Source organism: Labrus mixtus, chromosome 20, assembly GCF_963584025.1.
Source record: "Labrus mixtus chromosome 20, fLabMix1.1, whole genome shotgun sequence".
In the NCBI taxonomy this organism is placed as follows: domain Eukaryota; kingdom Metazoa; phylum Chordata; class Actinopteri; order Labriformes; family Labridae; genus Labrus; species Labrus mixtus.
In genome coordinates, this window is record NC_083631.1 from 1386684 (window position 1) to 1406073 (window position 19390).

General features: G+C 39.0%; 1 long non-coding RNA gene across 1 annotated transcript in view; it reads right to left on the reverse strand.

The window, feature by feature from the left end:
* Positions 1-13159, reverse strand: part of LOC132995636 (uncharacterized) — a 169882-nt gene extending 156723 nt beyond the window's left edge. Inside the window, exon 1 of the long non-coding RNA XR_009677039.1 lies at positions 12991-13159. This is a non-coding gene — a long non-coding RNA (uncharacterized LOC132995636). The remainder of the gene's footprint in view (positions 1-12990) is intronic.
* Positions 13160-19390: the final 6231 nt, after the last annotated feature.

Sequence of the window (19390 nt, forward strand, 5' to 3'; positions counted from 1 at the left end):
GTGTTCTGCACACTCTAATTGGTACTCTGACTGACAGGATGGAGGGAGTGATGTAAGAGGGAGAGATAGAGACCTAACTGGTAAATGGAGAGATGAGTAAGCTTGAGCGTGTGGAGCTCCAAGCTGACTGCCTGAAGGAGAACAGTTCACATCCCATCAACTCATATGATTCTTCAGGGAGAACTGAGGAGCTATTTGCAGCCTGCAAACTCTGCTGTTGGTAAGTAGTGGAGGAGTGTCAAATTTTATATCAGCCCCCCCACCCCCAACCCCATCACGTTTGTTGTGATGATTGAAAAAGCTGTGTTTTTCTGTTGCAAATGGTTTCTGCAGCATGTTTGTGCAAGAAAAAAATGTTTCCCCTTTCTTTTGCAACAACCTTTTCAGCACATTTATTTTAATAAGCAGTCCCTTTCTCCATATTATTTTTTAAAATCAAAATCAGATATACATTACAACACTATAGAAGTAGTAAATAACGCAACTAGAACATAAAAACTTAGAATTGTGAAAATTAAATTATACATTTTTTGGGAAGTAATGTTTCTGTAGATAACTTTATATAGATTACATTCGCTTGTCATGTCAGTGTTACATTCTGTTTGCTTAAAACAAGTGTGCACAAGCAACAATCGCCATGCTTATACTGTAGTTAAATCACTATTTTTTTTCCCAGTGAAATAGTGAAATGAAAACCAGCCCCTGCACAGTGAGAACGGTCTAGGCTCCTGTGAGATAAAGTATTCCTGTCATCGCTGAACCACTGCATAACTGCAAGCCCCTACCTCAGCAGATGTCTGGAAAGAAATGGTCAGAATTGCTCACACACATATCAATCAATCAATCAATCAACTTTTATTTGTATAGCATCAACTCATAACAAGTGTTATCTCGAGACACTTTACAAGAAGCAGGTAAAATACCTTACTCTTTGTCTGTTAACATTACAAAAGAGCAGGTAAAAAGACCTTACTCATTGTTATGTTACAAAAAGCAGGTAAAAGACCTTACTTATTGTTATGTTACAAAAAGCAGGTAAAAGACCTTACTCATTGTTATGTTACAAAAAGCAGGTAAAAGACCTTACTCATTGTTATGTTACTAAAAGCAGGTAAAAGACCTTACTCATTGTTATGTTACTAAAAGCAGGTAAAAGATCTTACTTATTGTTATGTTACAAAGATCCGGCCTATCCATCATGAGCACTTTAGCAAAGCATATATGAACTCATAGTCACACACATGCATGCACACAGTCTGTTTCTCATGTGGAAAACGGCTGTTGAGAATGAAATCTGAACTTTTATGATGTCCTTTGCAACGTGTGTCTGTGCTTGATTGTTCTGCCAGGTAGACTGATGATTAAACTAACAGCTGTTAGTGCTATGGCAGTGCGGTGTGTACAAAGTGTGTGTTTGTGCACAGTGGCAGTAAGACAGTAGGTCTGTTGTTCAGGGAAGAGATGAGTCAGATGGTCTGAGCAGAACAACACAAATGGCTTCAGCCTTGGAGGGATGAAAACACACAGATAGATAACCACACTGTGTGTGAGTGTGTGTCTCAGTCTGATGAATAAGCTTCATGATAAATGAAAAAAAAAAAAATAGAACACTGAGTGAAGTGCTTGGATAAACAGGTATAAAAATAAGAATTATCAAACTGTTGGTTTAGAAAAAAAGTAATCTTCTAAGAAAGTTTTAGTCTCATGCCATCCACTTGCATAAATTCAAAACAACTGAAAAGTTTTATTCTAACATGTGTTCATTATTACTGAGGACCAAATCACCCTCATCATAAAATACAATGCTATTCCTCATTCCCTTTGGATATCAATGCAGCTTTTAGTTGAATTAAATATAATATAAGAATTGGTGCCCTGTTGCTTTATTTTATTCATCAAATTCAATGTAAAATGTTTTTTAAGTTAAATTAACAGCATAGAGACAAGATTTGGAAAATACCTTTTTTGTTCATTGAGACTGGTGTTTCAAGCTGCATATACAGGATGTATGCCCCTGTGACGTTTCACCTTGAATATGAATGTTACAGAGGCATAATGGGGGGATGAAGTGATCCCACCTCTGTCCCGTCCCGGCAAGACCGTATCAGCAATGCGTGTGTGTGCATATCTGACTGTGTGTTTGTGTGGCGCGCCCGCCGTGCTTACTCAATGCAGAAAAACAATGGGAATTCACAGACTGCGACACCAATATTACGCCGTTGCAGAATCAATATGAATATACAAAGACATGATGATGGCTGAGCTAAGTTACAGCACTTTTGGGGAAAAAAGCAGTCTGAAAAGGGCTACCGTTACCCTAGCTTAGCATGAAGACCTGAAGCCAGGAAAACCTTTTTTATTACAAAGCTTATAGCACTCAATATTAAACACATAAATAACTTGCACTTAAGTAGAAATTTTAAAATGACAAGTTGCAGAGAGGGAAATGAGGAGGAATCTTGACGACAGATGTTTCAGTTGTACACCATAGCTGTGTCAGTACTTTGTCTATGGGACCACAACAACAAAAGAGAGTGAGAGCGATAATGAGCAGCTGAAGGTGTTTCCAAGCAATGATAAACATTCTGGCCTTGAGGCCGACGTTAGTACACTTACAGTCTCTTGATAGAACACAAATGGGTTAAAACTAACCTGTAGTTCTTTCTGAAGAACAGACATGTGTTGACTGTGCCCCCCCGACTGTTGTTTCATTCAGATCTGATGATTTTGTTTTTCCTCACCTCAAGAATTACTGCAGTCAGATTTAGTCACTATAGATATTTTTCTCTTCTGCCTCCATGAGATCACTTGACATCAACACAGAACATGTGAGGTGTAACATTGCCTCTTGCACCACCAAAATCTTTATGATATGCTTCAGTGAGCAATGCAATATTTTCATTTCATATTTTGTAGTGTTTGCATGTATGAGATTAGAGAGATGAAAAACTTTAACTCATTCAAATGCTACAAATGTTTTCTCTTAAATGTCATAACATGTTTTTTAAAATCCTGAAACGTATATAGTTATCTGATTTCATATGTCTTCACAGATTTATTATTTGTATACCTTGTGTGACATTTTGCACGTGTTTAATGTGGTTTCTATATACAGGACTCCTGTTTTACACATATACAAAAGATCTTGAATCTCGTTCATCATATTAACTTTTAGAAAAATATGTAAACATTTAGTAGATTGATTGTGAAAACCATCCTTGTGTTATTTAGCCTTTCTGGGACTTGACTTTCTCTCTGTCCACAGCTTTGCACTTTCCCACACAGCATTTCCGATCCACCCCACCTCAACTACAGACTGCTAACAGCAATCCTTCAAGCTCAACCGGCTTGACAGCGTGTAGATGTTGCTGAGCAGCAGCAGGTGCACGGCATCGGGTGGATCAACTGCGTCTGGTATTTAAGGAATGTCGCAGAGTTGGTGTTTACGTCTGCAGACTTCCCAGCTCTTCAACCCTCCCACTCACGTGTCTTGATGTTAATGGTTTTTTGTTAATCTATTCTGAGCCAAAGTAAGTATGATGCACAGCATAAACATGCAGATCCTCCATACATCTGCAGCTATCCAACCAACTATCAGACATGTCATAAACATTAGCTTTTTAATGAACACACAGGATACTTCTCTTATTTTAACCATGGCAACACAGAGATGTTGTTGAAGAAAATAATCTAAAAAGAAGTGTATTTGTTTTGATTCTTGGTCCTATCCACTATCTATTTTTTGGCTTCTGACATGGGTCAATAACAGTTTTTGTTTTACAGCATTGTTTTGGAATATTTCTGTATGATAAGGAAATCTCTTTCTCTTTCACTGACACGCTCATGCACACATTTCTACGCAGTCCCATTCTCTGCCCATACACTTCTAAGTTGAGTAAACCAGCTATGAACTGCGTGTGTGTGTGTGTGTGTGTGTGTGTGTGTGTGTGTGTGTGTGTGTGTGTTTACCTTTACCTGATGTAATGCAGCAGGTGACATAATTGTGAGTTAAGAAGAAACAATGCTTGTAATGTAGAGAAAACAAACTTGAGCATTTACGTGAGCAGTAAAAGCATAACTGTACACACACGCACGCACGCACACACACACGCACACACACGCACGCACACACACACACACACACACACACACACACACACACACACACACACACACACAGGTCGACTGGATGACACAGGTGAGAAACATTGATTTGTTGGAGATCTACAACAAACAGAAATTGAGTCTGCCTCTGTGTTTCATCAACAGTCTCTGTTCGTCTCACTGGTCCTTTTAACACACAGAGAAAATATTTCTCATCATGCTGCTACTCTACTATTAAATAAATAAAACCAGCGTAATTCTGCTCCAATGTGTCACAAAATACAAAACCAGTGCATCAGAACTAAAACAGAAACGATGTGTGACATATAATAAAGCTTTATAAAAGATGATTTGAGTGCTGTTGAGGCACTTTTGCTAGCCTTGAAAATTCTCCACATGCAGCTAGCTGTGGATGGTTTTCATGTGGATATCGTTGGATTCATGAGATGGCATCATTTTACAAGGGTTTCCATAGTCCTTTGAGACATTCATTTCAACACTAAGCTCCAATTCAGCATTTAAATGCACTTGGGTCCATGCAGGGGAAGATCCAGTCCAACCATCAATCAGAGCACACCACAAAATGAATTTGGCTTGCTACATAGTAATGTTAGGTAGGAAGTGGTTGACAGCTAACATTAGTATAATGATATGTAAATTCAAACACCGCAGATAGGTGGGCATCACAATGTGCTGGTAGAGAGGTACACAGATTGGTTGATTCTGATTGTTTGAAATATAGTATCGATAAAGAAAAAGAGAAAATCTGAACGTTAAACCTTAGAGTGCATATTGACAGAACCACTGGAAGTAATTTAGTTTGTAACCCCCCTGTCTGTAGCCCTTAGTTTGGCACTCTGGATCCAGATTTTTTCTTCATCCTGTTTATTTATTTAGTTATTTTTAGTAGTGACCAGTAATAGTCACTTTGCCACAGGAGCTAAAACACTGTTGTTCCTCCATCCTTAATGAGCGGCTACATGTCGATCACCCTAAAAAATGCTCTTCTTTATTGTCCGTTTTACTCAAAGGCAAACATTTTTTTTAAGAACATAAGGCTGCATTGAAATTTGGGATTGAGAATATTTACTTGTAGGATGTGTATAGATGTAGGTACTTTAGTTATTAATTAACTGATAGTAGTTTTGCTATCTGGTTGAGATGTATTTAGCAAGCATTAGCATCTCCCCCTGCTGACCTTAAATAGAATGCAAGTTAAGGAATTCTGTTTTGGTTCACTTTTGAAATCAGACAATACTTCCACTTTTGTTTGCAGTTTATGAGTAAAATGATGACCTGTTTAAAGGTTGAACAATAGGGAATCCCTACATAGGTTAAAACTCAGTGCTGTTTATGTCCCAACACAAACTGTTATTTGATATTGCATTGTGAGACTTCCTGTCTCCTGTGAAAGGAATAACTGTAGTTTCCTCACAGACAACCGAGCCCACTAACAACACAGCAGACAAAAAGTTTAGCTTTGCTGGCCTCATCCTGCTTCAGAGGTTCCTGTGACCTCTGGTAAACCCTTAACCTCCTTGTCCATCCTGTGACAGACATGCACAATGATCAGTCCCCTCTTAATCCCACAGGTCATAAAGTGAGGGACCCTGATGCCACAGTTTTATTAAGAGGTTACACCTCCTATTCTCCTCTGCTGCCCTCTGCTCTTTGTCCCAGTCCTCTGTTGTTGCAGATAGAGCTGCAACATTAAATGGTACCGCTCATTAACACTTGAACTGTATTGTACGAATGACTGATGGCTTTTATGGGTTCTTTTGGCCTTTGCTCAGTCAGAGAGAATTCTGTCTGTGGTGTAAGGACATGTAATGTTTGACAATTAAGAGAATATTTGTGTTACAGCCAGATGCCTTTATTGTTTGTGTGAGTTTTATCCGCGTGAGTAACCTCCACCCCTTAATTTAATCTCCTGCAGTAATTGCAGTCACAGCAGGAGAGGCCCACCATGAGAGAGGAAGGAAGAGCATAGAGAGGGGACGATGCAGAGGAAACAAGAAGAATAGAAGATGACAAGAGGTGCAGACCAAGCAAGATGAGGAACATTGATACTCTTTAAAAAACAGTGCATTATGCTGTTTAGTTTTATTTAATTTGTCCTCATCTGCAACCTTAATTCCTATTCTTGTCAAAAGATTTTACTGAGGTACATTCTTTAGAGAAAAATCATGAACTGCGCTACTCAACACACTATAATACTCAGGGACATCATATAAGCCAACATTCTGGAGGGGGCTTAATTACAATGGGGTCAATGGAAAAAAATAGGAAGAATGAAAGAAATGAAAGAAACATAAACTGTTTAAATATGTGCATTTCTGAAAATTTCTGACGAAGCAACAGGGACTGACACTATGATGAACATTTGTTCCTTTAATATAGAAGTCTATCAGTGCTATTTTCAGTTCAGCACATAAGATAAGATATCAACAAAAGTGCAGAGAGGAACATCTATTTTGACTTTCACACATGCAGAATAATCCTGAATAACTCCCAACATTTTTAGGAGGTGATGTGAACGCAACCAGCTGAATTTTTCTCTCAGACTTTGCCCTCAGTTTCTCCTGCCAGCCCCCTAGTATGTTTTCCACATTAAGTCTGGGTGAGCTGATGTGAGAAATAGAATCCACCTCGAGTGAGTGAGAGGGGGTGGTGACATTTATTTCCTGTGACCGGTGCATAGACTGTGTGCACACGACCGCTACAATCTCCATTCATGTAATTAAAAGGCTGCAATATGTTTTCTGTTAGCCAGCTATTCTTCTCTGCACTTTTGTTGAAAAAAGTATTTGTATTATTTTTCTAGCGTTTTATTTCTGACTCTTTTTTAATTAGTCCACAACTTCTGCGTCATTCCTTCAACGTCAGACTTGTGTCTGTCAGTCTGACACCCCTGTTCTCCCGCTGTGAGGTTGACATGTTAACAGCCAGGTGAGGAGAATATGCGGAGCAGTCCTCCTGAAAGTATCTGCATGTTTTAACGAGTGCACATGTGAAAACAGTTTATGTGAACTGAAAGCATAAAGAAGCAGATTTTTTATTTGTATACTGAGACAGCAGCAACTTGTTTGAACTTTACCAGTGCTGCATTGTTTTTTCTCTTTCACCTTTACAGTGCAAACAAGGTAAACTTAGATTGTATCCTGCTCTTGACACATTGTAAAATACTAAATCCAAGACTCTGTACCGTGATAGCAGCACGACATAGTTGACTCAGCTTGAGCCAGGGTCCACATACAGGGTTTGTTTTTTCCCTCCTACCTCCAAGCAATATGCTCTTACAGTGGTCTGCAGTGTCAAAAACTTCAATTCAGCTTTATTGTCATGAATGTGACAACAAGAAAAACCCTCTCTAGCTCTCTATTGTATTTCATATTTTATCAGAATGTTTTCATTTGTATTACATTTATTTATGTCATTATATTTATTTTGGACTTTTGCATGTTTATGAATTTGCATCATTTCTTAATTTGCAGCCTGATTTTTTGGTATGGAAATCATTTGGGCTGTTGAGGCAAGTTTGCACTTCTCAGCCACAGTAACCTTTGGCTCAGCTGTAGCTTGATCCGGCTATCCTTCACAAAGGCTTCATTGTGGTTTGGGACTTTTTGGAAGTCATCATATTTCAACATGAAATTACTGGTTGTCTCTGTAGAGACTCTTGGAAAAAGGTTGCGGTAGAGTGGAGCAGAGTGATACGTGGTCAGTTATACTTTGGTCAGAGTGCAGCAGAAACCCTGCAGCTCTTATATTAGAGTTACTATCTTGGTGACATTATACCTTTAGCACATTTAAAGAGGAAAAAGGAAAAAAAAAGTCAAAACTGAACAGTGTTCAAAACTATTAATAATGTTTATCATTCATACACTTTTGGCAAGGCAGCTGTGATTATTAAAGTGCCACTGCAGCACAGTGTGTTGTTTTGTCTTCATTAGATATCTGAGGGCAGAAAGTCACTGAGAGGCTCCTGTTACACCTGTAAGGACGCCAGCAGTCACACTGAACCACAAGAGAGGCTGTTTTTCTCCTTTGTGTCCTGGATCTCAGCTTTTAGACACAGAGTACTGTAACTATGGAAAAAGGTTTCCAAGGCTTTAACCAAAAAACTCTGATGTCATCAGGGATTTTAATTTGGTATCTGCAGCTTCAATTTAGAAAAAGAATGTGAAAAATTTTTTAGAGATTTTTTTTTAATTGGGATGCATTCCAGTTAGGCATTTTCTACATCCTCAGACATTTAGAGGGTATAGAGCGACATCGTTTCGATTTTATGATTTAAAAAATGTATAATCCATCAGTGGGGGATGTAGAATTGTAGAAATGTTCTGGTTTCTATTGTAGTCAGTTTGAAGTCTGAGGGGTATTGACCAATCATGCAGGAACCGGTTCATAGATTTGAATAACAGTGCAATAGCAAGTCTGTAGCCCTGTTCAGACTGCCGTGTCTATCCTGATATTTATGCCACTGTGATGTATGGCCTTAAAAGTGAATTTCAGGGAGGCGTAATAGGGGGGTGAAGTGATCCCCCCTCTGTTCCTCTTTCAGAGATAGTAACTGAGGCTTTACATGGGCGAGACAGGCTCAGCAGAGCCAACTGGAGAGGGCAGCACTGTGTGTGTGTGTGTGTGTGTGTGTGTGTGTGTGTGTGTGTGCATGTTAGACTGTGTGAGTAAGTGTAGCCTAGCTGTGCTGTGCTCTCTTGCGCTTCCACAACTCTGAAATACAATGTGAATTCCTAGACTGGGAGACCCATATTGCAGGACTCAATATGAATGTCTTCAGGGCGTAATGACAGCTGAGCTTCGTTATGGCCCTGTTGTGGAGTTGCACTATGAAAAGGTCTTTTCATAAAGGTAATTTCAGAGCCAACACAATCTGCTAGGGCATTTAATAGACTGTTCTTGAATCGGCCATGAGGGACTGTAGACCTTGAGGGGAACTCTGTGACAAGTGTTTGAATGTCAGCAGATCCAAGGACTTTTAAAGGGATGGGAACTATTTATGATTTTTATGTTGGCCAAAATTGGCTAATTCTATGAGCTACTCATTGACACTCCATCTAGAGTTTAAGAATGTTTTAGTTAGTTCATGTTTTCATTTATTAATATTTTTCATATATGCCTACTTAGCCTTGTCTCTGGCTGTGTCCAAATTCACACATTACATACTGGCTACTACATACTCAAACAATACTGCAAACAAACCCAACCATTAGTATGCCATCAACAACATACTAAACTACAGGTCACGTGGTGTACTTTAGGTCAGAGCTACGTTGAATAAGCAAGCATCAAGCTAGCGCGGTTGTTCATCTTAAAAAGACTTAAACAACAATATCAGTTCATATAACAACTACGTAGTCATTTTAATATTATTTGGTCACATATAAAATGTAAAATGTGACTTTATATGCATTCCGCTGACTAAAATACACAAAATTGTGAACTGTGATTTCGGATCATACTACATACTCAATGTAGCGTCATATTTAGTATTAATAGTTTGAAAGTATGCGGTTGTGGACCTAGCCTCTGTCTTAAGGCCCTGACACACCAAGGAAATCGTCGTCTGTTGGTCCTAGTTGGACCGTCCGTGAGTGGTCGTCGCAGTAGTTTTTTTGGCCTATTTGACATGTTGAATCGGTGTTGGTGAGAGGGATCTCTCTGATTGGCTGCTCCTCTGGATTTGTTTTCTGATTATTGGATTTTTGTTTACCAAAACAGACTGAATGAGGATCTACCTACTTTTAGTTCGCCCCCTGTCATCTAGCATGGAGTTAATAGTTGTGAGTGTTTGTTACACATATTTTAATCTTGACCTCAACATTAAGACAGTGTCCTTAGGAATAAATGTTAGAACATATCAAACGCTAAATAGATTAAACATGACTCAATGGTACCGTTTAAGTGCTCCTCTTCTGTATGTTCTCTCCTACTCAGCTGACAGAGGGGTAAATCACTCACTGGATAAACATTCATCACATCCAAACGTTACCACAACCAACACAATGAAGCATTCATATCACTGCTATCACTGACGTCCTGCGTCCTGAGTGAGCGGAGTCAGGAAGGCCATTAGTCCAACTGAGTACACCTGAGTCCATCAGGACTCATAAGTGGCTTCCACTCTAACTTGTGTCTCTCCCAACCCAGTCTCATGTCAAAATGTGTAATACCTACGTTGGTCCACAGCTCAAAACGTAGTAGTTTCACAATAAGGGCTCTAAAATTGTGACATGCCTATGTTTCCTTTTGTCTACTCTTTTGTATAGGCATACCTCAGGTCACGTGACTGCCCAGTTTTCCCCTGGCGAAAAGAAAAACATGGCGGACATCCCTTCTATTTTCGGTGGAAAATGCAATATTTTAAGATAGTTTGAGGCTTAAGTGTCGTTTTGATAACCTTTCTGGTGACAAATGTACATTGTATCTTCATAATCTTCGTTCGGTTTATGTTTATGATCTTTAGTTTGTTCGTTTCTACAAAGATTCTTTCAGGTCTCGATAGAAAAACGTTGGGCTGTTACGTTTTCTACTGTTGCTATGGTGGTTGCTATGGACGCTATCAACAACGAACCGGAAGAAAGTGGACGTTCGGTTCGCAGCTCTTTTTTCGGCTGCTCTGGTTCCGGAATTAAATTTTCCCATTCAAATCCTCCATTGAGTTTTCACAAAATCCTTATATCAAGAGATTGGCGCCTGGGACCAAGACAACAAGCTACCCCAACACTTGCTATGGTGGTTGCTATGGACACTATTAACAACGAACCGGAAGGAAGTGGACGTTCGGTTCGTGGCTCTTAAAACGGGTTACATCAGACCCTAGACATCAAACTAAGCTCCTATGCAATAAATAATGATTTCTGTTACATTTTTATGGATGTCTTTCATTACAACCAAATTTAATAAAATGATTGGAACAGATCGATGCATATTAGCAACATTATAAACTATAACATGTAACAATACATAAAGACAATACTGTACAGTTTGTGTGATTTATATGATTTTATTTAACAAAATAATCCTGACAGATTAATACTATCTTTAAAACAGGTTTGATTTGACCACTTTTTTACAATATACATAGTCTAGATTATTTTACAAAACCCATTCGGCTTTAGTAAATATTTGATATAGTGGGTAGATATACATCTTTTACAACCCTAATTATGTTCCCTCTGTGCACAACGCCAGACATAACTACCAAAATACCCGTTTCTAGAATAATAGTCAAAATATCCGAAATTAACAGATACATGTACTTTATTTTAACATAGATCATATATGTACTAGGCAATAAATACTTCGGCCACACGAGATCCGTGACATATTCAGTGAATATATCTTTTGTAAGCCTTTTATAATCCTAGTTACAACCTTTTTTTGGAAACGGAAAAGACTACAATTATGGCGCCATTCAGAGTCAAGCTGTATGACTTGACTCTGAGGAATTGTAGTCTTTTAGACAAATCTCAGTGTTTCCCTTACCTAAGAAGTAATATATATTTAATTGAGGGTACACAGGGGAGTTTAATTGGATGGTTAACACATTTATGTTATCAGATATTTAAAAAATAATTGATACATTTGTTAAAATGTATTTTAACCATATATAGCAGCTCCCCCTGTTGTTTTGGTGAGCTGACTACCCTCACATGGTACTTTGTTCCAAGACCTCTCTAAAACAGTTATTCCCATGTCTGTAGCCCCTTTTGTTGCTGAGGTATAAGCCTTCAAACATGCCCTCGGGTCAAGGTTCAAAGGGCATTATTTAAAAAAAGGGGTCATGTTGAAACCACATCTTCACATATGTTACTCTCCAGGATGAGACCTTTCCAACGATGTATGTCGTTCAGCTCTAAGCCAAAAACTTAAATATTCCCATTTCATAGGCAAGGGGTCTTACAGTCATACTTTCATAGAGGTTTCAAAGCCCAGTACTTAAATTGCTTTTTGTTTTGGTGTAAGTATATCATAGAATCTGGGGAACTATAGGCTTGGAGGACAGCCTTAAGTGCTTGGTTTAGAATAATGGCTAAAAGTAAAATCGATGTTGAAATGATAGTGAACGCGCCCTCGGCCTTTAAACCGACAGTGGGCATGACTGCACGATTGCGCATGTCAGCAGCACACTGGCAGACCATAGCATAATGGACTTTTTGAATGGCTTTTTGCTTAGATTCCTGGAATGGGATCTTTGGTTAACACAGATTTAAGATGTGTTTTTGCAACCAACCTTAGAAAACATCAGTAAATACCCCCTGAAAGATCTAATAAAGAGGTCGCTCACAAGTGAGGATTATCAATACGTCATTATGTGATGTCAGTGTCATGCGCCCGTTTGTAGTTCTTATCGCCAGCCGTTTATTTTATTGATTACATTTTCTGGTATTAATCTAATCCGTCAGGATTATTTTGTTAAATAAAATCATATAAATCACACAAACTGTACAGTATTGTCTTTATGTATTGTTACATGTTATAGTTTATAATGTTGCTAATATGCATCGATCTGTTCCAAGCGTTTTATTAAATTTGGTTGTAATGAAAGACATCCATAAAAATGTAACAGAAATCATTATTTATTGCATAGGAGCTTAGTTTGATGTCTAGGGTCTGATGTAATTTTAAGAGCCACGAACCGAACGTCCACTTCCTTCCGGTTCGTTGTTGATAGCGTCCATAGCTATCACCATAGCAACAGTAGAAAACGTAACAGTCCAACGTTTTTCTATCGAGACCTGAAAGAATCTTTGTAGAAACGAACAAACTAAAGATCATAAACATAAACCGAACGAAGATTATGAAGATACAATGTACATTTGTCGTCAGAAAGGTTATCAAAACGACACTTAAGCCTTAAACTATCTTAAAATATTTCATTTTCCACCGAAAATAGAAGGGATGTCCGCCATGTTTTTCTTTTCGCCAGGGGAAAACTGGGCAGTCACGTGACCTGAGGTATGCCTATACAAAAGAATAGGCAAAAGGAAACATAGGCATGTCACAATTTTAGAGCCATTATTGTGAAACTACTACGTTTTGCGCTGTGGACCAACGTAGGTATTCCACATTTTGACATGAGACTGGGTTGGTCTCTCCTCTCTTTCTCCCAGGCCTCCACCAGCTGGTTTGCTTTTGTTTGCACCCTAATACTAGCAACGCCCTACTGCGGGCGCTAGCTCATCATCGCATTTCAGATGACATTGTTGACGATACAATCCTACACTCATCATTTACATAATTATGATTGTTTTAACTTTAGTTTAATAATAAATGAACTTCCTTTAAATCTTGTTTCATGTGTCATACCCTTCATTTGTCACTTACTTTGAGCCAGTATGTGACAAAATAAAACAAATCCGTTGATTAATTGGACCTCAATTTGATTCTTAACACCCACTATAAGTAAAAACTGAGGACAAATCCTAGTCATTGCTTTAACATAGGCCAAGGCCTGTTCACCTACACAAACTGTAACTATTTTCACGAGGAATCAAAAAAAAGTGTGCATCTAATATTTAGTATCAGTCTTCAATTTACACTGAATTCTGACCTTTGATGAATTCTACGAATTATTGAATTTCCTTAACATATTTCAGATGACACCAGATAAATCTGATGTGTAATATGTTAAACTTGGGCTCTATTTTTTTCTTTCCTTTTTCTTTGCACTCTGCTCCCCCACTTTCTAACAATCTTCTGCAGCGTGAGCACATGGACACATTTTATGAGCGTTTGAGCAACCTCACACAATACATATAATTATCTGTAAGAGCTCACAGATGGAAGATTGCCACCTCAACATGAGGTATAATACCACATGCTGTGCAATAAAGTCAGTGCACACAAGAATACACACGCACACACATTTTATAAGGAGAGTGGTTAAGTATCTGGCAGTGAAGTGCTGAAAGGATGCCACAGGCAGAGCAGTCACGAGGAATCCAGCTCCCACGTTCTTCAGCTCCACTCAGCACTAAGAATGTACTGGGGAGCAGAGGTCTTGGTATTCACACTCACACTAACAATGATAAGAACAATTATACATACTCGATCTAAAACAGAGAATTTCATGATACTGCAAAAGTTTATTTGAGTCATAAACAGCATAGAATACACATCATATATTTAAAATAAAAATACAATTATAAAGTAAAAAAAGCCTAGAGTAAAATACAGTTTGGCAAGTAAGAAAAATTTCCATTTCTGTGGTATAATAATACAAAGTAGCACACACCAAACATTTTGCAGTCCAATGTTGGATGCATTTTTCTAAGTCCAGAGTCTCATGTATCGGTATGTATGCTGAAATGATCTGTTTGTTTGGATCAGACTAAAGAGACCACGTAATGACTGTTGTTTCACTTTACTGTTTACATGAAGATTCACAGATTCAAAATGGTTCTGATGTTAAAGTTACATTAAACAGACGAGTACAACAGTCCACTCAGTAAGAATTTAGTTGCTTAGCCGATTTCAAAGTTAAGACCAGTTAACTGAGGTGTTTGCTTGTTCTATACACTGCTCAGCGTTTTAAATGGTAAATTGACTTGTTGCGCTTTATAGTATTCTGCCTACTCAAAGCACATTTACACCGCAGGTCACACTTACACATTCACACACTGACGGCAGAGGTTGCTTTGTAAATTAACCATCAGAAGTAACTTATCCCATTTATACATGTTCATACGCCTCTGACAAAGCAGAGGGAGCAACTTGGGGTTAAGTGTCTTGCCCAAGGACACATCGGACATGTTGCTCCCGGAGCAGGGGATCGAACCCCTGACCTTACAGTTGAGAAGCCACAGACTCCACAGCCGCCCCACAAATAAATAAAATAAACCTCAAATTTAGAAACATGAAAATCCCACTTTTGGAGATTATAACCTGATTTTATTAATCATATTTAAATATGTTTATAAACCTAACTGAAAACAAAACAAGTATTGCAAAGAACAGTCTTATGTATTTTAGACTGCAACAAGGATTTATTTTTTATTTTTTTTCAACACACCTAATCACATAGATCAGAACTGTTGTTATCATGAAGCACTGTGACTTTGACAACATAGCCTGTACTACATTGTGTCTGCAATGTGCCTGTGCTGTATAAATGTTTAAAGCAAATGTTGGAAATGCAGCACTTCAAGATTACTTTTTATAACATAATTAGCAAGTGATGTTGCTGCCACCTATGTTTTTCACTGTCCTCGTGAGGATGTCCCATTTGTGATTCCATTGCAGTGCTGACTGTGCATTGTTATGACTTATTATTCTGATATTGATTTAACACTGAAGATGACTAACTGCTTTCTAGACACCACCTCTCAGCTGAGCGTGCACTAACACACATTTAAAATAGAGCCTATGTGGGTGTATGGTACAGAAATAAAGGTACTATATAGATAGAGGACTATCTATTTCTGATTGGCTGTAAGTCTAGTATGGACAAACGTTATTTTGTTCCCTTAAACAGTTTTGTGCTTCACCATGCTTTCACAAACCTGATACTTTCAGTAGGAGCTCCATGTGTGTAGGTGACTTTATCTGGAGTTTCTCCTGCCAGCCCACTATTTTTTCGACTGAGCTGATGTGAGAATGCAGCAGGATATTATCAGGAGAATTCATCGCGAGTGAATTGGAGAGGGTGGTGATGTTTATTCCCTGTGATCGGTGCACGACCATGTGGTACAATCTCTGTGCACATATTTAAACTGCTGCATTATGTTTTCTGTTCACCAGTACAGTATGTTCTTCTCTGCTCTTTGGTTGATATTCTGATTATGTCAAACTAGCCCCAGGTGTCAATATGTAAAAATGGCTTTAGAGAGCAGCTTATTATGAGCCATTAATGCAGTGGTTCCCAAAGTGGGCCGTGCGCCGCAATGACGGGGGGGGCGCGAAAAGTTTGGGGGACAAAGACGAAGAAGAACAATTCCAATTTCCAAACAATGCACTACAGTTAGCGCAACTAGCAAAGCATGGCGAATATTGAGAGAGGACCTCCAGCAAAACGTAAAGCTGACAATGAATCTTCATCAGATAGCACATCAAAATCAAAGACAAGAAAGTATGACGAGTCATATCTCGGCTTCACCTGTACAACGGTGGGTAACGAAGAGAGACCACAGTGTGTGTTGTGCTTCAAAGTATTAGCATCTGACAGCATGAAGCCGAACAAGTTAAAACCCCATCTAGAAACAACCCATCCCACACACACACAGAAGCCTGTTGAGTTCTTCTAAAAGAAACGTCTCAGCTGTCATCAGCAGAGCACCTTTACCAAAGCAGCCGTTTTGCCGTCAAATGCTCAACTGGCGTCATATAAAGTGGCATATAGAGTTGCTAAGTGTAAAAAGCCACACACCATCGCTGAGGAATTAGTACTGCCCGCCACTGTTGATATGGTCTCTACTATGATTGATGAAGCAACAGCCAGTAAATTAAAAACTATCCCTCTGTCAAACAATACTATTGCAAGATGTATTTATGACATGTCAAAGGACATCGAGGAGCAGCTTAATGACAAGATACGGGACAAACGTTTTGCCCTGCAGATGGATGAAGCGACCGACCGCAACAAGGACTGCTTATTAATAACTTATGTCAGATTCATCGACGCTGATGATCTGAGGGAGGATTTGCTTTTTTGTAAACGTGTGATGAATAGAGCCACTGCAACTGAGCTGTTTAATATCATCGACACTTACTTGAAAGAGGCTGATCTGACATGGAACGACTGTGTGGGCATCTGCACAGATGGGGCCCAGGTAATGGCAGGGAAACGGGGAGGGCTGCAGGCGCTCATCAAGCGCGTCTCCCCCGACGTGCAGTGGACGCACTGCATGATCCACAGAGAAGCGCTCGCTTCTAAACAGCTGAGTCCTGAGCTTAATGATGTGATGACAGATATTATTGCCACGGTAAACTTCATAAAGACTAGACCCGTCAAAGCCCAAATTTTTTCTGCACTGTGCAAGGAGATGGACTCTGATCACACTGCTTTATTGTTCCACAGTGAGTCCCGGTGCCTGTCACGTGGAAAGGTTTTGTCCAGGGTGTTTGAACTACGGGATGAGATCAGAATCTTCCTGGAGGAAGAGGGGAATGAACTTGCCCACAAGTTTAAAACAACAACTTTCTCATGAAACTTGCATATCTCAGAGACATATTTCAAAAACTCAATGAACTAAATCTGCAGATGCAGGGCACCAAGACACACCTCCCACAGGTGGCAGATGAAATTACATCTTTCACAAGAAAACTGGAGATGTGGGAGCAGTGAGTTACAGATGGGAATATAAACTCATTTGAAAGCCTGAAATAATTTATTGAGGTGAACAAGCTGCAGAACACAGTGATCCAATGTGTAAAAAGCCACATCTCTGCCCTTCAAACACACTTCCAAAGGTATTTCCCACTGCAAGATTCTGCAAAATATGGCTGGATCCGAGACCCTTTCAGTGCAACCCCAGCTGATGACTTCAGCACTGCAGAGGAGGAACAGTTCATCAATGTCACCTCAGACTCAACACTGCGGCTGCAGTTCAAGACCAAGACATTGTCTGCATTTTGGATTGGAGTAGGAAACGAGTACCCACTGCTTGGCAGTGCCCTGACCACACTTCTTCCATTTGCCACATCCTACCTATGTGAGATTGTTTTTTCAGCAGTTGCATCAATCAAGACAAAATACAGATCAAAGCTAGACATTGAAAATGAACTGAGAGTGTCTGTCTCACAGCTGCAGCCCAGGCTGGAGAAGATCTGTAGCACAAAACAAGCACACACAAGTCACTGAAATTCTTGCAGGACCGGGAGAATGGAGCTTGAAAGAAGATTTTCATTAAGTTTCTCAGAAGGAGCTGTTTACTTTCAGAGAGTCAAGAAATTGTTAAAAACGATTATTACTGTTGCATCTTAAAAAAGTGTTCAGTTGAATGTTGCAGTTATACTCTTTATTGCTACTTTAGAATTGGCTTTATATTTTTGTTTAAGTTTAATCTTCACACGTTGATGCTGCCATTCTTTTTCTGTTTTGGCAAATCTCAGATAAATTCTAAAAATACAGATATTTGACTATAAAGGATGTTATTGTCAGTATTTTTTGTATACTCACACACATATATATATATATACACACAAAATGTATTCGGTAACGTGTGGGGGGGCCCAAAGCCATTTTTATGTTCAAGGGGGGGCCTGGCAAAAAAAGTTTGGGAACCACTGCATTAATGTGTAGTCACAGGCTATAATCTATTGGGATACTAAAGAGAGCTATAGGTAGAGCTTATCCAGCAGTTTAGCCTGAATCTTTCCGATGGTACACTCATAATGTTTTTATTGCTGCTTACGGCATGTTGGTGAAAAAACATCAGAAAGGACTTAGGAGGCTTCAGCTGATCCCAGCAGAGTGAATTTTCTCCCCATCATAATGTAGTAAAAGTTGATGGCTCTGGCTATCAATCATTCATGAGATTTAGGAGAGCACCAGAATAGTATATGCTGTGGAATCTGCTCAGCAACAGCAACATGAGAGAATGTTTTTCAATTCTGAATATAGAATATTTGTTCAGTTATTTCCTTTGGGTGTATTATGTACAAAAATATCAATACATGGGCAAATGAATTGAAAATTACACAAGAGGTTGAAATTAATTTTCTTGCACTACACTTCGCATTATATTTAAGAAGTTTGCAGTAAAACAAAAAATGCCCTCTATGGTTGCTATTAAATGATAATCAACCAATTTGAAAACAACTTAGAAACTTGTTAAAGAAAACAACAACGAAGAGGGAATCCAGAAAGCGATAAGCGAAGATACACAAGAGCAGCTTTCCGACCTTCAGCAATAATAAAAACAATATAAAAACCCTGCCCAAAGATCTGGGAGATTTAAACAATATTTAAACTTTTCAGAGCACATAGGAAATGGGATAATACTTCATCTTTTATGCCTGTGACATAATTTACACATGTAAACTGCATCCCAATTCACGGGTAGCATCCCTCGATGGACTGACCCATTTGAGTCAGGGAGGCTCCGATTCAACTGGGAAGCATTAACTGTTGAAATTGTCCTTTTGTCTGTGGTCTCCCATGTTTTTAAAATCGATTTGAATTTTGTTAAGTGTGTAGCCAGCCTAACTGGCAGTTTCCACAGGATCCGTGTGCACAGCATTCCACCTCCGCTATGTTTTGCTCCCTAGAACGGCAAGCGTCTCACCCCACTTGGTCCATTTGAAGCATGAGTGCAGCTGT